This window comes from Hipposideros armiger, unplaced genomic scaffold (genome assembly GCF_001890085.2).
Source record: "Hipposideros armiger isolate ML-2016 unplaced genomic scaffold, ASM189008v1 scaffold_61, whole genome shotgun sequence".
NCBI classification, from domain to species: domain Eukaryota; kingdom Metazoa; phylum Chordata; class Mammalia; order Chiroptera; family Hipposideridae; genus Hipposideros; species Hipposideros armiger.
In genome coordinates, this window is record NW_017731411.1 from 3145662 (window position 1) to 3153432 (window position 7771).

Here is a 7771-nt window from a genome sequence, read left to right on the forward strand (position 1 = left end):
CTTACACTCTGGTAACCACTAAACTATTGTCTATGTCTATGAGTTTTTGTTTCTTTATTTGTTTGTCTTGTTCCTTTGTTGCTTTCATTTTTATATCCCACATATCAGTGAAATCATACTGTTCTCGACTTTTTCTGTAGCATCATTCTTTTAGTTATTGTTTATATGGTATGTCTTTTTTCATCTGCTCACTGTAATCTTTTATATGTACTTGTGTTTTGTGTTTCTCTTGTAAGAAACCTATCGTTAGATTTTTGTTTTAACTGACCTGACAGCCTATCTTTTAGGATATTTAGTCCATTTGTACATAATACAGTCATATAATTTTAAGTCTACCATCTAACTGTGTAAATTTTTTGCCTGTTCTGTATTTTTTTTCTCCCCATGCATGTCTTCCTTTAGATTCATCATTTATTTTTCTATTTCCCTTTGTAATCACTTGGTAATTATAAATTTTAGATTATTTGTTTAGTGGCTAACAAACAAATAATATAGATTTCCCCTCTTTCTAAGCAATACAAGGATCTTAGAACAGCTTATTCCACTTAGCCTCATTTTATTTATGTGTTACTGAACTTGTATATTTTAATTCCATTTATATATGTCAAATCTCATAAGACATTATTGTTAGTGTTATGTGCAGTCAATATTCATTAAGATTTACCTATATTTTTACCTTACCTTTCTCTTCTTTTTTGTTTTTCATTTCTGGGCTTCTACCTAGGATTATTTTTCTTCTACTTAAAGAATGCCCTTTAATGTTTTCTTTTATTGTGATCTGCTTGTATTATATTCTCTCTACTTTTCTTTTTGTCTAAACATGTCTTTCTTTAACCTAATTTTTTAACTTGTCATATTCTAAAATTGAAATAATTTTTTTCAAGATATATTTGCTTTAGATGTTTCATCATAAGTCAGTGTCCTTGACTTTGACCAGACATATCTTACTAGTATGACCTATGACATTTATTTTATGGTAACTTCTAGTGCCCATAAAAAGTAATAGAATATTGGTGCTTGTGGCATGGGTTCCGTATTCAGAAGAGCAAATGTATGACTTCTCTGAGGACAAGGTTTCCCAAAGTTTATTCTGTGTTATGTGGGATACTAGTAATTTTAAAGTAAATTTACTAAAGAATATTTCAATACTTTTAACATGCTTATATTTCTTATATCTTAAGGAGGCATGCCAAAACACATTGGCCAAGGGACACTTGTTTTTCCCCCAAGCAACTTGGGTCCATACATTAAGAAAATTATATTATAACAATAATAATAACAGTCACAATTTATTAAACATCTGTTACTGGCATTCTTCTAGGAAATTTACTTAATCTCATTGACTGTAACCTTTATTTATTTATTTATTTATTTATTAGAATTTATTGGGGAATTGGAGGAGAGGAACAGCGTTGGGGAATTGGAGGACGGGGAACAGACAAGTTGCTGTCCTTATGTTCTTCGGTCTAGTTGTGGAGGATGTAGCTTCACTAGCCCATGTTGGTATTATCATTACGCTCTTCCGGAATGAGGCAAATTGGTCGCTGGCCCCTGGATGGGCGCTTACTGCAGCTCACGGCAGCTCATGCTGGCTGCTGGCCACTCACAGTAGCTTATGGCAGCCTACTGCAGCCCTGTTGCAGCCTACGCCATCGCCGGCGACTCACAGCAGCCCAGCTCCAGGTCGAGCTGTTGTTCACCATCTTAGCTGTAGAGGGCAGTGTCACTGGCCCTAATGTGGGATCCGAACCAGGACCCTGCTGCTTAGAGCTGGCGTCCCAAGCCAGCTCTTAACCAACACGCCACTCAGCTGGCCCTTGAATGTAACCTTTAAAATAGCTGTATATAGTAGACATATATCTCTGTTTAACAGCAAGAAACTGAAGCTCAAAGCAGTAAAATGCTAACAGTTATTTCACAACTGGCATTTGGAAATTAATATGTATAACTAAGTCTATGTTCTTGTCACTATGCTTCAGAGCAAAGGAGATGGGACCAAAACCTGGAAATAAGTTGAAGGTGGGTTAATTCCAAGGGCATAGGCCTCAAGAAAGTTCAGTAAGAACAGAGTGTCTACTTCTGAGAGTCTGACATAACAGTGAAGTCCTACAAGGCAAGATGTCTGAATAGGTGGTATATTTCAAACCAAAGGCCCATCTCTAAGAGAAAAAGAGACAGGAAAACTGAATAAGAACTTTCAGCACCTGGGAAGTTAAATGAAGAAGACTAGAGACTATTAAGAAACTGGATTCTAGCCACCAGAACTAAAGAAATAAGAGGCCTGGTGAGCATAGGTATCTGGAACCATGGTGATACTCAATTATGGAAGAAGAATTGTAATGAGGTAGAGTTCTCACTTTGAACATCTGGATTCAAACCTGGATCTGTTTTTTATGAGCTTCAGTTAACCATATTCAGCTTCAGTTTATGAATCAAAATGAGACGGTTGTTGTTAAGAATGGAGATATGTTTGTAATTGTGTTGACTATGGGATATTTAACCTTCATTTTTGAATAATATTTTTGTTAAATTTAGAATTTTAGGTTGGCAGTTATATTCTTGCAGCATTTTGGTGGTATCTTTCCGTTGTTTTCTGTCTTATTACATAGACTCTGTTGAGAAGTCAACCATTCAGGAGTTAGCAAAACTTTCATGTAAAAGGCAAGACAATAGATATTTTAGGTTTTATGGGACCATAATGTCTCTGTAGCAACTACTCGACTCTGCCATTGTAGCACAAAAGCATCCATGGACAATATGTTAAACAAAGAATGTGGCTGTGTTTTGCTAAAACTGCATTTATAGACACTGAAATTTGAATTTCAAATAGTTTTACCATGTCACAATATATTATTCTTTTGATATATTTTCCACCCATTTTAAAATATAAAAACTATTCTTATCTTCCTGGCCATACAGAAACATGCAGTGGACCAGATTTGGCTATAGTTTGTAACCTCTAATCTAATTGTCACTCCTTGAAGGAAATGTCTTTTTCCCTCCTCTGGCTGAAAATTAAAAGATTTTCATTTTCAACAGTTTTACCACTGTGTGCCTTAGTATAGTTTTCTTTGTATTTCTCCTACATGGAATTCATTTTGTTTGTAGAGCATGTGACTTGGTATTTTTTTTAATCTGTTCTGAAAAATTCTTGGGCATTATTTCTTTGAATTTACTTGCATCCTATCCTCTCTTCTCTTTCTGGCCTTCTAGGACTCTTTTTTACATCTGTGATAGACTTTTTCTTTCTGTCCTGTATGTCTCATATGCTTTTTAAAATAATGTTTTCAAGTTTTTCATCATTCTGTACTTCAGTGTAGATATATTCTAATGACCTATTTTCCATTTTGCCAACACTCTCATGGCCTTATCTACTTTTAGTCTATCCTTAGTTCTTAGTTTACTTTCCAGTTCCAGAATTACCGTTTTTTTCTTATTTTATACTTTCCAATTATTTGGTGAAATTATTAATTTTGTCTTTTCTTTTTATTTAAGATTTTTTTTTTAATTGGGGAATTGGGGGATGGGAACAGCACTGGGGAATTGGGGGAAGGGAAACAGACAAGTTGCTGTCCTTTGGTTCTTCAGTTTAGTTGTGGAGGACATTGCTTCACTGGCCCAAGTTGGCACCATCATTGCACTCTTCCCAGGCAAGGCAGATCAGTCGCCAGCTTCTGGACAGCCAATCACGGTGGCTGCTGGCCACTCACGCTGCCTGCTGGCTACACACGGTAGCCCATGGCAACCCACTGACACAGGGGCTGCAGCCTACGCCATCGCCGGTGACTCACAGCAGCCCAGCTCCAGGTCGAGCTGTTGTTTAGCATCTTAGCTGTAGAGGGCAGTGTCACTGGCCCTCATATGNTCTGCCTCACCCAGGAAGAGCGCAATGATGGTGCCAACTTGGGCCAGTGAAGCAATGTCCTCCACAACTAGACAGAAGAACCAAAGGACTGCAACTTGTCTGTTCCCCTTCCCCCAATTCCCCAATAAAAAAATCTTCAAAAAAAGAAAAAATAAGTGGATTCTAGTTCATTTGAGTATTAATTTTATTATGATACCATTCATAACTTGAATATGTGTTATGTATATTGTGTTTATATATTAAATATCATATATTTTTTTAAAGAGTGAATGGAAAGTAGACATTGGAGATCGTTTTAGATGACTCTTTAGAGAAGGGTTCCCTCCCTGCCGTGAAGAGGGAAATAGACATTGAGCAGTGGCTAGAGGAAAGTAAGGGATTAAGAAAAAACTCTTTTGTTTTATTTTTGAGATGGGTGTTCTTATGGCATGCTTGAGTGCTGATGGGAATGATGCCCCAAAGGAGAGGGAGAAATTGATGTTACAAGACAAAGATGGGATCACTGAAGAACTAAGGTATCTGAAAAGGTGAAAGGAGGTTAAAATCTAGAATGTGAATGGAGGGATTTACAATCACTAGGCAGGGAAGCGACCTCCTCTGTTGTAACAGCAGGAAAGATGGAGAAGTTGGATACAGATATAGGTCAACTGGTGATGGGAAGATGGAGACATTTTATTATGATAGCTTCTGTACTCTCAGTAAAATACAAAGCAAGGTTGTGAGCTTATTGTGAGGACAATGAAGAATTGTGAGAGAAGGATGAAAGTTATATATTTTCTAGTACATAGAATTCACCAGGGAAGCCATGTTGACCTGAAGCTTTCATAGTGGAAGGTGTTTAATTACAGCTTCTATTCCTTTTGTAGTCATAGAACTATTCTTATTTCCTGTTTCTTTTTGTTTCAGTTTAGTAAATTATGTTTATCTAGGAATTGATCCATTTAATCTAAAATGTAAATTTTTGGCATGCTATCCTCTACCTTTTAAATGTCTATGTGGTTCTGAAGTCATCTCTCCCTTTTCATTTCTGATATTAATTTTTTGTCTTCTCTCTTTTAATCAGTCTTGCTAGGGTTTATCAGTCTTATTTGGCTTTTAAAGAATAATTTTTATCATTTCTATTGTGTGTTTGACTTGTTTCATTGCTTATTTTATTATTTTTTACATTCTTAGGGTTTAATTTGCAGATCTTTTCTAACTTCTTAAGTTGGATACTTATATCATTGATTTTTCAGCCATTCTTTTTTTCCTAATGTATTTAAGGCTATCAAGACTATATCACCCCTTTTTTATGTAGTACCTTCATAATTATCGAGTTCAAAGTATTTGATATTTTCCATTGTGATGTCTTTGGCCTTCGGGTTATTGAGACATATTTTTCTTAATTTTGTACCATATGGTAGTTTTCTAGTAATCTTGTTACCTTAAATGCTACTGTAGTCAGAGAAAGCCTTCTGTATGATTTCTGTTTTTGCAAATTTCTTAAAATGTGTTTTATCACATGTCCAATTTTTCGTGAACATTTTGTGTACACTTGGAAAAATGTGCGGTCTATAGGTATTGAGTGCAGTTTTAGATGTCATTTGCTAATTATGTTGCTAAAATCAATGTACTTACCAATTGTCAGCTAATTCTATTAGTTGTTGAGAAAAATTTTTTAAAGTACCCCAGTGTGACTAGATTTGTTTCTTATTTTAGTTCCTTTAATGTTTTCCTTTGTGTGTTTTGAAACTGCATTATTAGGTAAATACAAAGTTAGAACTATTTTATCTTTCTGGTAAATTGGACACTTTATCATTATGAAGTGTCTTTTTTAATCTCTGTTAAATGGTTTTTGCCATAAAGTCTCTTTTGCCTGATATTAATATTACTATAGCATCATTCTTTTTTTTTTTTAATGGGATGACAATGGTTAGTAAAGTTACATCGGTTTCAGGTGTACAATTCTGTAATACATCATCTATATATCACATTGTGTGTTCACCACCCAGAGTCAGTTCTCCTTCCATCACCATATATTTGANTTAAGATTTTATTGGGGAATTGGGGAAGGGGAACAGACAAGTTGCTGTCCTTTTGTTCTTCAGTCTAGTTGTGGAGGACATCACTTCACTGGCCCCATGTTGGTATTATCATTGTACACTTTCCGGGTAAGGCAGTCGCTCGCTGGCCATTGGAAGGCTGCTCACAGTAGCTCGTGGCAGTTCATGAAAGCTCATGCCAGCTGCCGGCCAGCCCTGCTGCAGCCTATGCCGTCACTGGCGACTCACGGCAGCCCAGCTCCAGGTCGAGCTGCTGTTCACCATCTTAGCTGTAGAGAGTGCAGCGTCACTGGCCCTCATGTGGGATCTGAACCAGGGTGCTGCTGCTCAGAGCTGGCGTCCCAAGCCAACTCCTAACCAACGTGCCACTCAGCTGGCCCCCTTAACCTAACTCTTAACCAACTGAGCCACTCAGCCAGCCGCTTCATTAATTTTCTTGAAAATGTTTTCTTGAGAATCTGCTCTGATTTCTTTTAAGCTACACCTACTTATTCATTATTTAACTTTCTTTATGTTTAAGCCTGTTGAAACTTTGGGGGAGCCTTCTTCCTCTCCTGCAGGTTCTTAACTAATTGAGAATACAAACAAGAGATCAGTTGCGAACCAAAATACTGTATTTATTTAATCAATATATATTGAACATCTATATGCTGTGAACTTGGTTAGTGTTTCCTGAAAAGGCCATGTATGCAAAGCAGCCCCCAAATGCCAAAGGATCCGAGAGGCCAAAAAATGAAGCAGACAAGTACAGCTGGTTGGTTTAAAGAGTCTTAACAGGGAACTGACTTACAGAAATGCAGTCCTAGGTGGCAGCAAGACAAAATGGATCCCCGTCCCATTCACCCATGAGACCACCATTTTATACCCCCCTAAGAAATGGACTTAGTATTCTGGAAGGAATGCAGGGTGCTCGAGGGGAAAGAGATCAGATGCTAGGCGCTCTGGCACTGGAGTGAGATAACATTGAGGGCGCCTTGCCTTGGAGGAAGGCTTAATGGTAGTTCACAATTATCCCAGAATCAACGTACACATTCCATAGTCCACCCAGACAGAAAGGGGAGAGGGGTCAAGGGTTTAGGTAGATTAGTTTTAAAATGGAGTCAGCTATATATTACAGTTCTAGGTCTACAGTAAGTAAGATGGATGGACCAGGTCCCTGCCCTCGTGAAGATTAAGTTTTGAGAAATAGGTAAATAACAAGTAAATAAACAAAAACAAGCTAAATAGTGGTGGTAATAATTTTTAACTATGAGATAAACTGGGGGATATGAAAGCATAACTGGGATAGAAAATGAGGGTGCCTCCTTCAGATAGTGTGCTCAGAGAGGGCTTCTGAGAAGGTGATATTCAGAAGAAGCTAACCATGGGAAGAGCAAAAGAAGAGCATTCCAGGCAAATAACTTGATACAGAAAAGAATGTTATGTGTCCTAGAAATCAAAGGAAGTTGCTGTGACTGAAGCATAAATGAGAGGGAGACTGGTATAGAGTAAGATTAAAGAGTTAGGAGACTGCCTGTTTAGGGATTTGTAGACTGTGGTAAGGAGTTTGTATTTTAATCAAAGTGAGTGTGAAGGCATTGAAATATTTTAATCAAGGTTTAGGAAATAACTTATACTCTGTTTAGGAAATTGAATTTAAGGGCATAAATAAGGTAATCAGTTAAGAATAGTCTAGGCAAGAGATGGTAGTAACTTTGATTAGGGTGATAGTAGTGGAGATTGAAAAAACTAAGTGGATTCTAGGGCCGGCCGAGTAGCGCGTTTGTTAAGAGCTGGATTGGGACGCCAGAGGGCCCCGGTTCAGATCCCACATATGAGGGCCAGTGACACTGCCCTCTGCAGCTAAGATGCTGAACAACAGCTC

The 7771-nt window shown here is 37.4% G+C and overlaps 1 protein-coding gene across 6 annotated transcripts in view; it reads left to right on the top strand.

The window, feature by feature from the left end:
* LOC109382190 (zinc finger protein 624) overlaps positions 1-7771 on the top strand; it is an 85710-nt gene that overhangs the window by 17424 nt on the left and 60515 nt on the right. Inside the window, exon 1 of one of the 6 annotated variants that reach the window (XM_019641521.1) lies at positions 4359-4380. The exons of the other annotated variants lie outside the window; for them this stretch is intronic. The gene's annotated coding sequence lies outside the window, so the exon portion shown is untranslated. Of the gene's footprint in view, positions 1-4358; positions 4381-7771 lie in introns of those variants that run through there. 6 annotated transcript variants of the gene reach the window in all.